The 14,505-nt window shown below is 42.2% G+C and overlaps 1 long non-coding RNA gene across 2 annotated transcripts; it reads left to right on the top strand.

The window, feature by feature from the left end:
* Positions 1–621: 621 nt before the first annotated feature.
* On the top strand, positions 622–14,098 carry LOC121104436. Of its 2 annotated transcripts, XR_005836772.1 has the most exons (4): positions 622–879; positions 2,777–2,885; positions 10,229–10,635; positions 12,879–14,098. It is a non-coding gene; the product is annotated as an uncharacterized LOC121104436 (long non-coding RNA). The 2 variants fall into 2 exon arrangements; XR_005836770.1 differs by lacking the exon at positions 622–879 and having other exon boundaries at positions 2,405–2,885.
* The last annotated feature ends 407 nt before the right edge of the window (positions 14,099–14,505 follow it).

Below are 14,505 nucleotides of genomic sequence, written 5' to 3'. Positions count from 1 at the left end.
TCAAACCTATTTAGATGCTCTGAGGTCAGGACTGAAGATGGGCCTGGCCAGTATGATAATTTGATGCGTTAAATGAACATTAGCAGCTATTAAACTCATTGTTCATTATACAAAAAGGTAATAATGTTCCATGATTCAGAACTCTACAGATCCGTTACTTGTGTTAAGAAGCTAAGAAAGCTCAATTGAGATTACTAAGTTTTCTCTTTGGAATCCAGAAATGTGCCATTTGAGGATTTTTGCAGCTATTACATGCATGCACAGGTGCTCTGTATAGACTCTAACATTATTGGAGTATTTTGTATGTGCAAAGGGCTGCTAGAAAACTTCTGCCCTTGCCTCCCTCTCCTTCACACACATACATCTCTGCTTTCCTAAGTAAAATGCTGTGGCATTATAATGCTTTATGGATTGTACATTACATATTATGTAACGAGATATGTGAAGTACACCTGATGATCCTGAGCCTTATCCCTCACTAATTGTAAGATCTTCAGCAAGTCCATTTCTGAATTACAGCTTCTATATCTGTAGAATGGAGCTAATAATTGGTGTTATAAAATTGGTGGTTGTATAAACGGTTCTCAAATTTTTTGACACTCCTCCCATCGAGAGGTGGAATCCAATTCCCCTCCCTTAAACATGTCCCAGACTTGGTGACTCACATCTAAGGAATGGAATGTGGCAGCAATAATGCCCTGTGACTTCTGAGACAAAGTTCCCCCTGGCTCTCTCCCTTGGAATGATTGCTCTTGGAACCCAACCACTTCGCCATTTGGTGGAAAAGCCAAGAGGCCACAAGGAAAGGTCACACATAAGTATTCCAACAACTGTTCCAGATGGACTCCCAGATGACAACCAACATCAGCTACAAGACGTGTGAGTGAGTTTTCAGATTATTCTAGCCCCCAATCTTTGAGCCACCCCAGCTGACACTGAGCACAGCAGAGAGAAACTGTCTCCTCCAAGTGCTCCCAAAATTATAGAGTAATGAGCAAATAGATATTGTCCCTATTTCAAGCCATTACGTTTTTGGGTGGTTTATTCTGCAGCAACAAATAATTGGAACAGATTTTGGTACCATGACAAAACTGAGAACATGTAGCAAGGACTTTAAGACTGGTCAGAAGGCAGAATTTGGGAAGATCTGCAAAAAATTGTTAGTGGAAGCTTCACAGCTTTTTTTTTTTTTTTTAAGATTTGTTTATTTATTTTGGAGAGTAGTGGGAGAAGGGGCAGAGGGAGAGGGAGAGAGAGAATCTCAAGCAGGCTCCACACCCAGCACAGAGCCCCATGTCTCACCTCCGTGAGATCATGACCTGAGCTGAAATCAAGAGTCACACACTGAGCTGACCAAGCCAACCCAGGTGCCCCGGCTTCACGGCTTTTGAAGAGGTTATTGGTTAGGGCTGACAGGAAAGTGAGGAAAACGTTCTTGGGAGCTGGCATAAAGTGGTAGAAAGTTCAGCAACACTGTCATCTGTGGTAATATGGAAAATAGAAAATATACAAATTAAGTGAATGACCTAAGGAGACTTTCCCCAAGAGTACCACAGGGGCTGCGTGGGTTTTCTCTGGCAACAGCAACAGTCAAGAGGACAGCGATAAGAAAGAACTGTTAACGTATAAAGGAGCCAGGAATTGCTGGGTTGGAAAATAAGTTCTCTTTCCCCACCTCTGCAAAGGGCAAATGAAATGGCTTCCAGGGAAAGACCGGATTCAGAACGCCCTCAGGAAAACACAGTTCCAAGGGGAGGCCACCAGGGTGACCCTAACACGGGCAAGCCCTGGCGAAGATTTCAGGTGTTGCTTTGTGGACGTTTGCAAGCAGACGAAAGGCCCACAAACGGAAAGAGTGTTACCAGACAGCGGCTTTGGAGAACCTAAGGTGGGGAAGGGCTCAGCGAGATTTATAGGAGGGGCTTTGGCCTGAGTTGGCGATAAATTAATTCATAAGAAGCCCAGAACTCTTTTTTTAAAGAATTACAATCAGCTTAGACTGAGAGGGACAGACAGTCTGGCTGTTGGATCCCCAGACTTCTAAGGGCTGAGAGCCGCCTAAAGAACTATTAGGGGCAAACACGGGCTACGTTTACCGGAGAAGGAAGACTGGCTCGGAGGGTGGAAGTAGCCAAAGCTACTTCCAGGAAGTAGGACTGAGTCCTAATTGAGGAGCTGGCGAATTGGGCTCAGGTGGATTTCAGAGCTGCTATGAACCAGGGACGGCTGTATGCCTCCTGTTTTTCTTCTTGAACAGAAGTGTGTCCCACCACCGTATATGAGATGTGGTTGGCAGATGGCTTGTCTCTTGATTCACTGGCCTTCAGATTGCGAGGAGCTGCATCTGGAGAACAGCACCCAAGGAGCCTCTGCTCCACCTGGACCTGATTAATGTGTCCAGATCCTGACCTTCAAGCTTGAGTGTGAGGCTACAGCAGGTGCAATGTTGAAGGGGTCTAGGGACAGGCTGTGTGTGTGTGCGTGTGTGTTGGGTGATGAGTGTACTTTGCATGTAGGGGAAAATGTAAATAATTTATGTACAGTGGGTGAGTTGTGATCATCTTAAAACATGTCCACAAATTATTTCAATTTCTTTCCAACACAAAATAGAGCCTAATTCCCCTTTCTTTGAATCATAGTTGACTTCGGTGACTTGCTTCTAACAAATAGAATATGGCAGAAGTGATACTGTGTGACTTCTCAGACAAGATCACAGAACAAGAGACAGCTTTCACTTTGTTTTCTTTTTTTTGGGATGTTTGCCTTTGGAACCCAGCCACCATTTTGGTAGGAAGCCAAGCAGCCACATGAAGACGCCATGTATAGGTGTTTGGCCCCAGCTCCACCTGACGTCCCAGCTCACAGTCAGCAGGAACCAGCAAACTGTGAGTAAATAAGTTTTCTTTCTTTCTTTTTTTTTTTTTAAGATTTTATTTATTTATTTGAGAGAGAGAGAGAGCATGACGGGGTGGTGGGGGGGTTGTGTGTGGAGGGAGCCCGGGGCAGAGGGAGAGGCTGGCTTCCCCCTGAGCAGGGAGCCCGATGTGGGACTCGATCCCAGGACCCTGGAATCATGACCTGAGCCGAACGCGGCCACTTAACCGACTGAGCCACCCAGGTGCCCCAGTAAATGAGTTTTCTGATGGCCTCAGCCATTAGTCTCAAGCCACCCCAGGTGATAGGGGTGCCATATCCCTATAGGAGCAAAGGCCATAGGGAGCAAAGACAAACTGTCCTTGCTCAGCTCTGCTCAAACTACAAATTCATGTGAGAAATAAATGCAGTCATTGTTTTAAGGCGCTAAGTTTTGGGGTGGTGTGTTAAGCAGCAGATACCCAGGTACTGATTTGCAAATATCTACTAGAAATATCCACATATCTAAACAAAACCTTATAACAGTTACAACATTATATGCAGCATAAATTACAGTTGCTTTACGATCCCTAGCTTTATCACTTGCTAACTCTGGGGCCTTCAGTAGGCCAGGCTCCTGAGCTTCATTTTCTATGACTGTAAGAAATAAAAATATTTGTCTTTTAAAAAAACATTTATGAAGATTATATAGCAACAAGGAAAATGATATATTGTAGGTTATAAAACTAGATTCAAATGATTACAACTGTAAAAATGTTCAGATGAGAAATAGATTAGATTAGTGGGCTTAAAAGTAATTTTCCAAATTTCTGTAAGATTATTTGCTTTAGTAATCAAAAAAAGTAAGTGTTTTAAAAAATCCCATTGTGCATTCCCAGCCCAAACCTGGGGAAAGGGTTAGGTTATTTCTTCTCAGTGACCTCCCTGCTGGTTAAATCATGTAAAGTGGCTTGAAAGAGGAATGGGGACAACACAGCATCCTATTACTTGGAGTTTGGAGGTCAATCAAGGGTAGACTCCAGAACTCAGATTTCTTGCCTCCCCAACCAGTGCACCATTCCCTCCCACTGTAGCCTCTTAATACTAGTTTTTACCCATATGGGCTAAGCATGAAAACCAATGCCATGTTAAATGCTCATCTTTTAAATAACCAGCAGTCCCAGCTATCTCAGCTCAGAAGCCATGGAATCCAGTGGTCAGGGGCATTGATCAAAATGCACGGGTTGGAAACCTGCTTCCCCCACATTTTGTCTGGGGTCTTTGCAAATGTAAGTAAGGACCTTGAGTGGAGATCATCCTGGATTACACAGATGGGCCCTAAATCCAATGATAAGTGTTCTTATAAGAGAGGAAGACAGCAGAAGACCATGTGAAGATGGAAGTAGGGGCTGGGGTTATGTAGCCACAAACCAAGGAATGTCTAGAGCCACTGGAAGACGGAAGAGGCAAGAAGCATTTCTCCCTTAGGGCCCCAGAGGGAACACAGCCCTGTGGGCACCTTGATTCCAGGCTTCTAGCCCTCAGAACTGTGAAAGAATACATTCCTGTTGTTTTAAGCCATCGAGTGTGGGCTAATTTGTTATGGTGGCCCTAGCAGTCTAGTGGAATGGGTGACTCTCACAACCACAACATTGAACGAGAAAAATACTCGGGGTACAGGGGAAAAAAATGGTATTTAAATAAAGTTTTAAAAACATGAAAATTGATACTTTGTCTTATATTAATATATTATATATTAATAAAAACATAAATGGGAAGGATAAACACCAAATTTAGGGAGTGGGAACTGTGAAGGGAAAGAAGGGAACACAGTGGGGTACACAGAGGGCTCCAGCTGTATTGATAACACTGTGTTTCTTTTTTCTTTCTTTTCTTTTTTTTTAAAGATTTTATTTATTTATTTATTTATTTGACAGAGAGAGCAAGCAAGCACAAGCAGGGGGAGTGGCAGAGGGGAGAGGGAGAAGCAGACTCCCCGCTGGGCAGGGAGCCAGGCACAGCACAAGCCCAGGACCCTGGGATCACCATCCCAGCCCAGGACTTTGGGATCATGACCCCCGCCCAGGACCCTGGGATCACCACCCCAGCTGAAGACAGATGCTTAACCAACTGAGCCACCCAGGCGCCCCTATAATATTGTGTTTCTTAAGCTGAGTGGTGAGGTCAAGCATGATCAATATCATATTTTTAATACCATTGTGTAGGACTAAACTATTTCCTAATAATTAAATTTAAAATAACACTTGAAAAACGGAGAAGGACAAGAAGGGAGGCTGATAGCACCCTGAGGGCGGGGAGCTTCTTTCTTGGAGAATGCGTGACCTTTCAAATGTCAGCCAGAACAACATGATTTGGTGCGTGTGTTGTCTCCTGATACTTAATAAGCAGATGGAAATCACTTTGTTAATATTCAGAGTTCTGATGTCATTTATAAATAATTCCAATAGTAACCTTTTTCATTGGAAAAACACCTGTATAGTGCTGACTCTGATTACTCCCTGTGGATATTGCTTAGCTAAAAATTAATATATCATACTTTCTAGAATGACAGACTGTGGGCTGGAATAAGAGAAAACAGTAATTTATAAGATGGAGTAATTACTGGACGATCCAGGTACTATTTACTGACTTTCTTCTTCTTTGTTCTCAAGCCAATGAAATTATCGAGTCCACAATCCCAGAGTCCTTTATTAGCCTTAATCTTAGGTTGTCTATCAAAAACAATACTGTCGTGGATTAATAAACACCACAAACCCATAATAAGCTGCACAGGCCCTTCGTCCTCCGCGGTAATAAGTGAGCTCAGCTGAAGCATTATCGAAGTGTGACTGGCTGGGCTGCCCAGCCCTTGCTCCCTCAGTGTGGCTGAAGTGCCTCCCTGGCTGCGCTATCTGGAATTTCCACGAGGTGGCAGCAACTCCTCGGCAGCCAACCAGGGGCTCCATGGGCAACTGAGGCCGCCATTGACTTCCTTCTTACCAATAGGGTGTGGTTGTGGTTTCAGAGTCAGATTTGGTTGTTTCTTTTAGAGCTGGGATTTAGAAGAACATTGTGACCATTTTCAGTTAGAAATTATTCAGGTTTAATCACAACTAACATAAACCATAATTTGATATCTGCTATAAGCAGTCTCACATTTTTTCCTTCGTTTTTTTGGTATACTAGGTGAAATACTTTATTATTTTAAAAACATGCCTATTTTCCAAAATGCACTGAGCATGTGAATAATTTTAAATAAAAAGACATTTATATTGTGAAGGCATAGGGGAAGTCAATCTACAATAATCAAAGAAACAGATGATCTTTCAAACAATTTGCATTTTATAAAGGGCAGAATCATGACAGCAGGTAAAATATGGCTAGTACCAGTGGTTTCTTCTTGTAAGGGGCACTGTCGCTAAAATCCAGACCCAGCTGGGAAAAGTCACGCCAAGTCTCTAGTTTGCTTACTCTGTCTTACAGTGCTCAGATTCAGAAGTTCTGAATCCTTGAGCACCTAGGCCCCTAAAAGAAAGACTAGACAGTGGTCCTCAGGAATTTCTGAGCTGACACTGCCTTTTTTTTTTTTTTTTTTTTCAGTAGGCTCTACATCCAACATGGAGCCCCACACGGGGCCTGAACTCAAAACCCTGAGATACGACTTGAGCTGAGATCAAGAGTCAGATGCTTAACCGACTGAGCCACCCAGGTGCCCTACCTGATAAGGAAGACTCTCTCACTCCCCTCAGATATAAACATTCTAAGCAGGCTTGGGATGTATTAAGAAAAAGAACCATGAACTAGAAAAATGCCTCCTCTCAACTGTTCATAAATGTAGAGCACTAGAAACAATGTGGTGGCAGGACGAACACTGGCTTCAGCATCCGGGAACACAGATTTGAGCCCGTTCCCTAAGGAACTGTGGGATCTGTGATATCTCTTCTGTGTAATGAATTTAGTCATATCTCTCCTCCTGACCTCCTGGGTCTGTGAGACTCACACAAAACAAAATAATCTAGATGTTCAATAAATGTTTGTTGAATATTGTTAAAGTCAGTATAAATGCCGGTGACAGGACTTTAAAAGAGGCACTTTAACAAACAATCCAAAATATATAACTGTAGGGTTTTATAACTAACACATAATGTAGTGATGGTTTTCAGAAATGAACAAGGAATAGCCTTCCACCCATACTGAGTAGTGGTTTTCAATTCTGGGAAACTTTTCAAAATTCCCAGTGCCCGGGGGTTTTTGTGTTGTTTGGTTGGTTAGTTGTTCGTTGGTTAAGCCCTCTGGGTGATAATAACAAGCAGCCGGGATAGAGAACCACTGCTCTAGTGCAAAAGTAAGTTAGTGCCTTTACTGAATGTTGGTTATAATTGAATCAGAGTAGAAATGAGTTTCTAGTTGAAAAAAAAAAAAAGTCTGCTATTTCTGGCCAGAAATGCAGGGCTATGTCTGGATCGCTTTTCTTTGTTATGACACTCTTCTTTTTCTCTTTGTACAAAAGAAAAATTGCTTGATGCAGAAAATGTGAAAAACACAATGAAATTAAAACAACAAAAAAAGCACTCTACATCTGTAGGCCCTGAACACACGGGGCACGCCCTTGCGGTTTCTTTTTTCTTGTGTATATATGTATATTTCTAAAATGAAAATGGAATGAGGCCACATTTTGTAGCCAGTTTGTTTACTTGGGACTATGACATGGACATCTTCCCATACCAGTGAACTTTCTTCCAGGGCATGGCTTTTAATGGCTTCTTTGTGGCTATTAGATGCATCGTAATTTCTTTAATTTCTTGTTATTTAACATTATATTGTTTTCAGTTATTCTATTGTGATAAAGATATTACGATAAATTCCTGTAATACCATTTTTGCACAAAGCTCTGATAACTTCTTTGAATAATGGCCCCACCTTTTATATTTACCCCTGATCAGTTCGAGCAGGCTTTAGATGAGCCAACAAACAGGAAGATGAACTTCTTAGGAGTCCTGATACCAGTGACCTTCCTCCACTTTCCAGAAGTGCCTCCAGGACACCTGGATCTCTTAGCCAATAGTGTCAGGTAGGAAAGCTCAAAATTAGCTGAATATTCACTAGTTAGTGGTGCTTAAAGTTCAATGTATGTACGAATCTTGTCAAATGCAGAGCTTGTCAAAATGCTGATCTGGGGTAGCGGCTGAACTTCTGGTTGTCTACCGCGCTCCCAGGTGATGCTGGTGCTGCTGGTCAGTGGACCACACCTGGGTAGTGAGGACCAAGATTATATTCCCATTAGACCGAGTATACCTGTGTCTCATCTTTGGGTTTCCCAGTTGTATGAAACACGATGATGCCCACGAATAAAGGGGCAGAGTTGAAATGAATGTCTACTTTCAATAATGTGTTTATTCAAGCCAGTTCATTTGGACCTTGCTTTTGGAAGAAAAATTTTTGCTCTTTATCTTAAGCATTCTCTCTCATTTCCAGATGACCATAGGCAGCTTTTCTTTCAATATGAGTAATTCTATAAAAGAGAAAAATCAAGGATTTATATCTGAGACTGATGCTATATCATAGATTCCCAAAGGTGAATGAAGCAGCTTGCCCTTTCATCCATTCATTATTGGAATCTTTCAACTTTCGCGGGTGGCCCTATTGGAAATCTGAATTGTGAAGAACATGTTTAGTGATTGGTGGAGCTTTCCAGGAACTGTCACATTTTTTTTTTTTTTTAACCAGGAAAAAATAAATAAACAAATACTTAACAGTTTTTGTTTTAACAAGGTAAGGTAACCTACCAAATACTTTGAATGTTGACAATTAGCATTTAAACAACTTTATTACCAAAGAACAATGCATGCTCATTGTAGGAAATTTGGACACGTTAAAAGGTAGAAAAAGAATTAAATTCCATCACCCAGAGATAATTATCGTTGTTAATAATCTACTACAGGGACGCCTGGGTGGCACAGTCCATTAAGCATCCAACTCTTGGTTTTGGCTCAGGTCCTGATCTCAGGGTCATGAGATCTAGTCCTGTGTTGGGCTCTGTGCTCAGTGCAGAGTCTGCTTAGGATTCTCTCTCCCTCTCCCTACCCTTCCCGCTCATCCTTGCGCATGCTGTCTCTCAAATAAATAAATAAATCTTTAAAAAAATCTATTACAAGCATCCCATGGACCTCAGCAATTTGGGAAAATCCTCATTCCTTCTCCTGTTCATAAAATCCACTTCCAGACACAAATCTTGTGCAATTTTTCTGCTCCTTATCCTCGGAAGTAGGCATAGTAAATCCAAGACGCTCTTAAGAACTATTTCTTTTTCATATCCTTTGTCAGTCATATTACATTGTTTTATTGGGGGAAAATTTTTATTAAATCACCTAAACTTTTATAATATTTATTCTCATAGTAAAATTATTCCACTTGTTTTTATAAGTGGATATTTAATTGTTTAATGGTTTCTGGGTTATTTTTTTTTAACATCAGTTTAGCAACCCTTCCTTGGCGAGTCAGTAGCCCACAGTATGACAAGCTAATTAAATTAATTAACCCCTGCATGTCAGCTCACATACTGTGTTCAGTCAGTTAAAATACCATAGATCTGCAGAATAATTATTAGACCCATGATTTGATCAGTGTTTCAGACTTTATAATAGGTCCACATACAGATATTTCGTATGTACTTTATTACGTTGTCACCACAGCAACTCGGTGAAATGTTAGTTTTATCTCTGTTTTATAAGTGACAGAACTGAGGTGCGAAGATGTTAAGTGATTTACTAAAAATCTCACATTCGGGGAGTGACGGAACAATGAAAATGGTACCTTTTAAAATTTTCTACTACTGCCTCATTTTGTTCTTAATTTCCCTATTAAAATGTTCAGAATAAAAAAGCCTTCATTTAAAAATATAAGATACAAAGATGAAGATGTTTATGCTTCTTGATGTGCTGTAAAAATCCCTTTATCTCTGAAAATGAAATAAAAGTATAAGGTACATATGGGAACCCTGCACTATCTTTTCCGTTTTTCTGTAAATCTAAAACAGTTCTTCAAAAGTTTATTTAAATGGGGGTGCCCTGGTGGCACAGTCAGCGAAACATCTGCTTTCGGTTCAGATCAAGGTCTCAGCGCTGTATAGGTCATGATCTCGGGGTCCTGGGATCAAGCACCGCGTGCGGCTCCCTGCTTGGAAGGGAGTCTGCTTCTCCCTCTCCCCCTCTCCCCCAGTTCTCTTTCTTTCTCTCTCTCTCAAATAAATAAATACAATCGTTTTTAAAAAGTTTATTTAAATGTGTAAAAGATAATCTCATAAAATTACATATATCGTGTCAAAATATATTTTGTGTAAATAGTTCTTAACTAATTTCCACTTCTGCCTTCACAGCCTTATAATCCTGTGATGTCCTACAACCACAGAACTCCGGTCCTTTCGATATTGAAGACTAGACTGCTGAGATCGTCCAGCCAAGAGACACACCCCGCGGAATCCAGAGTCTCTCAGTTAAATGAACCATCTTTTCTCGCGTGGCCAAAGACACATTTCGCATCTAGGTTTCTATTTCTTTCAGTCCCAGAAATATGCTGTCGTCCATAAATTTAATTTCAGCCTTTAGAAGATGAGCACTGCCAGGGATGATTGCCTCTGCACACTGGCTGCACTTCAGGTCCCCATTCAACGTGGATGTGTCCCCTCACTGTCCAGGAGCCCACACCACCACCCCAGGCTTGTCTGGAACTGCACGGCCATGACTGGCTGGCAAGTCTTCCTTTAGAGTGGGAGCACAAGATCAGGTCAGTTTGCCTGCCTGATGGCATGATACTAAAAGTCACATTTCTTTTAGGAGTAAACAGAATTTAAGTGTTTATCAACCCCTTTTGGTTAAAAACGACCCATCCTTGCCTGCTCTTTTCCTTTCCATCTTCTGTCTTCCAACAATTGATCTGCCAGACAGGTTCTTGGAGAATTTGGGAAATTGAATTTGGAGGAAAGACTGAGAATGAGAAGTGGTGGTAGAAAAATTGATCCTCTGATTTTTATATGGGCATGTGGCCTTCCAGAACCTCTAGCTCCCTTGTGGCTAGGCATGGCCATATGGTGTGGCCATATGACTAAATTCTGGCCAATGGGCCGTGAGCCAAAATAATGTGTGCAGCTTCTGGGTTATGCCTCTGAGAGGAAGGGGTGTGTCTTCTCTCCTTCTTTCTGCTAGCAGGAATATGGGTGTGGGAATGGACCATCCTGGTCATGAAGATGAGGGCCATATTCAGGAGATAATAGAGCAACAAGAGAGAAAAAAACCCTGGGCCCTTGACTACCAAACTTTCACATGAGAGAGAAATAATCTTCCAACCGATTAGAGCCATTACAGCCATTCTTACCTACTTGAGTGGATTTCCTCCCAATGTCAATATCTGTGTCCGCCCCTGGAGCACCTTTCAGGCGCTGGGCCCTCCCAGCACCCCCTACCCCGCTATGATTAACTAAGCCAGCTTTAGGATACTGCAAAGTATAATTTGTTCTGTACTTTCCCTACTCTCTCTTTCTCCTGTGGTTCGTAGATATGTTCTCTGTGAAAAGCATTGCACAATGTTCTTTTCCTCATTCTGTTCTTTCAATCAATCAATCTTTCTTACCCTCTCTAAGGCTCTGTTATTAAGCTCACCACTTCTGTGCCGCTGGCATCTATTAAGGCTGCACATTCTGTGGTTCTGCTGCTCATTCCCGGCTGACTTGTTGCACAGTAGAGTGGGGCAATTTAGCGCCTTCAGAAAATTTTATCTGCACTTACATAGGAAAAGGACAGGCTCGCTCACATAAAACCACTGGGAAGATTACTTTCCCAAGGAAAACAAACACATTCTCACTGTCCTATCTCATGACACAGCCACTCCTGCAAGAACTGGATCTTGACCAGATCCAGAGACTGAAATCAGCCCCACCCTGTCCCTGCAGGAAAGTTAGAAACTGTGGGGGACAGAGGGTCATTCATGAAAGCCAGAGAAAATTGCATCTTGAAACAGAACAATTGGTAGTCCAGGCAAACTGTTGGTGCCAGAAAGATGTTGCAAGAATTAGAGTGGCTTCTTTATTGGAAAGAAGAACGTGGCACTGAGAAATCCAGGAGCAAGTTATGTTTGGAGAATTGGCTGGTGGTTGGTATTAGAGAGGTCTGTCAGCAGATAGCAGGACTCTAGGCATCAGGCAGAAGCTTAATGACAGGACTTTGGGCCCTAGAATAGTGATTCCCAACTAGAGGTGATTTCTTTCCAGGGAACATGTGGCAATGTCTGGAGACACTTGTAGTTGTTATAATTGAGGGTTGCTAATGGCATCTAATGAATAGAGGCCAGGGATGCTGGTTAGCATTCTATAATGCACAGAGCAGCCCCTGCACACAGCGCAATAGAAAACTGTCCAGCACAAAGTGTCAATAGTGCCAATGCTGAGACACCCTGCCCTAGAGAGACTAATATTAAAAGGGCAGGACCCTATCTCTGGGATGATGGGGGTCCTGAACAGTCTGCCAAGGTGCCAGCTCAAGAGCAGGAAAGTAAGACCTGGCCCCAATACCAAAGTTAGGCTGTAGGTCAGACAGGCAGGACTGAATCCCATTTATCGGAACTGGTGTACGACATCATGGCCAGACTAGGAGCAAATTATATTCATACCAAATCCATAGGGGCTCCCGCTAGAACAGCTTAAACCCCTCTAGAAAACTAGGAGGCTTTTTTTTTTAAGACTTTATTTATTTGAGAGAGAGAGAGATAGAAAGAGCAGGTGGGAGAGGGAGAAGCAGGCTCCCTGCTGAGCCGGAGAGCCACCGTCCCAGCACCCCGGGATCATGACCTGAGCTAAAGGCAGCCGCTCAACCACCTGAGCCTCCCAGGCGCCCTGGGAGGCTTGTTTCACAGCAGGATTCTTAACCAGTTCCACAAATCTTTTGGAGGTAGGGGAAGATCCATGCACATAGATAAGGGGATCCTGACCTTCCTCAAATTATATGCAAAATTAGGTGTTTTTTGTATTTTCCTAGGGTAAGGATGCAAAGCTTCCTTCAGGATCTAAACATGGGCGGAAGATCCAGCAAAGGTCAAAACCCACTGTTGATGGCCTGGGGCATCAGGCTGAGCCTGCAGGAGAGGAACACAAGGTCTTGAAGAAGAGGAAAGATGAAAAACTAATGAAAACAGCTAGCAGTAATTAAACACTGCATGCCAGCTACTCTTCTGTTGCCTAACCCAGATTAGCTCATTTAATCTTCGTAATAAGTTTTGAAGCACATACTTTTTCAATCCCATTTCATAGATGAAGAAACTAAGGCTAGACTTTCTCTAAGACAATGCTTCCTAACTTTCCTCACAACATGGCGTGCGCGCGTGTGTGCATGCTCACACACAAGCTATTATAACAGAAAAACTGTGAGGATTAATAAGAGACTTTAGTAAGCTGGCCGAATAAGATCAATAAACTACAATTGCAAATCTATAGCAACAAATATTTAGAAAACACAATTAGAAGAAAGATGCCAATTGCAATGGTGACAAATTATGAGGCATCTTGGAATAAATCCAACGAAATATATGCAAGATCTTTATGGAGAAATCAAAAAATACAGTAACATATGTCAAAGGCACAGCGGGGTAAAGGGACAAGGTTGCTCACGACCAGAGGCAACTTGGCCAGGGGATCCTGCAGCCCCTTGTCTGCTTCTCACCTGCCTGCCTTGGCCTCTTCAGGGTTGAGAGCTTAAAATCTCTAAAACCCATTCAGAACACATCGGTTTGCTTCCATGGCACGCCAGATAGAAAACTTTGCTATTACCATTAAATAAATTGAATTATAAATTTTCCAACAAAGAAAACACTAGGCCTGGCTGTTTCTAATGGCAAGAACAGCCAAACATTCAAGAGACAATTTCGATCATACATGAAATTTTGCAGAATAGAAAAAGCGGAATAGTGCCCAACTCCTTATCTGAAGCTAGCATAACCTTCATACTAAAAGCAGGCAAGAATTGGGAAAAGAAACTTTCAGGCCAATCTAAGGTGAATAGACAAAACATAATTGCAAATCTACACTTCAGCATCACATATACAGAAAGGAACGATGCTAATTACAATGGCCCCAAAAATATATGGGGCCTTGGAGTAGATCTAACAAAAGGTGTGCAAGTCCTTGACGGAAAAAATCATAAAACTTCAGTAAAAGTGGGGAGCCTGGGTGGCTCAGTCGGTTGAGCTAAGCGTCTGCCTTGGGCCCATGATCTCTGCGTCCTGGGATCGAGTTCTGTGTTGGGCTACCTGCTCAGCGGGGAGCCTGCTTCTTCCTCTTCCTCGCCCCCCCCCAACCCGCCCAGCTCGTGCTCTCTCTCATGCGCTCTCTCTCGCAAATAAATAAAATCTTAAAAAAAAAAACCTCAGTAAAGGACATTAGATTACATGTAAACAGTATTTCCCTAAAATGACTGATAGATTTAGTGAGAGTCTATTCGTGAAAGTTGATAAGCTGGTCCTAAAATATAGGTGAACAAAGAGCCAAGAATGGTCAAAACAATCCTGGAGATGGGCAAATAGAAGCAATGGCCCAACTACCAGCTATTAAGATTTTTTTATCAAGTCTTTAGTAATTTGGTATGTGTTATCGATTGAAAGATCCATGGA

The sequence above is a fragment of the Ursus maritimus genome, unplaced genomic scaffold (assembly GCF_017311325.1).
Source record: "Ursus maritimus isolate PB19 unplaced genomic scaffold, ASM1731132v1 scaffold_1, whole genome shotgun sequence".
Lineage (NCBI taxonomy): Eukaryota > Metazoa > Chordata > Mammalia > Carnivora > Ursidae > Ursus > Ursus maritimus.
The sequence above is the reverse complement of the archived record's forward strand: the minus strand, read 5'-3'. Positions and strand labels throughout refer to the sequence as shown.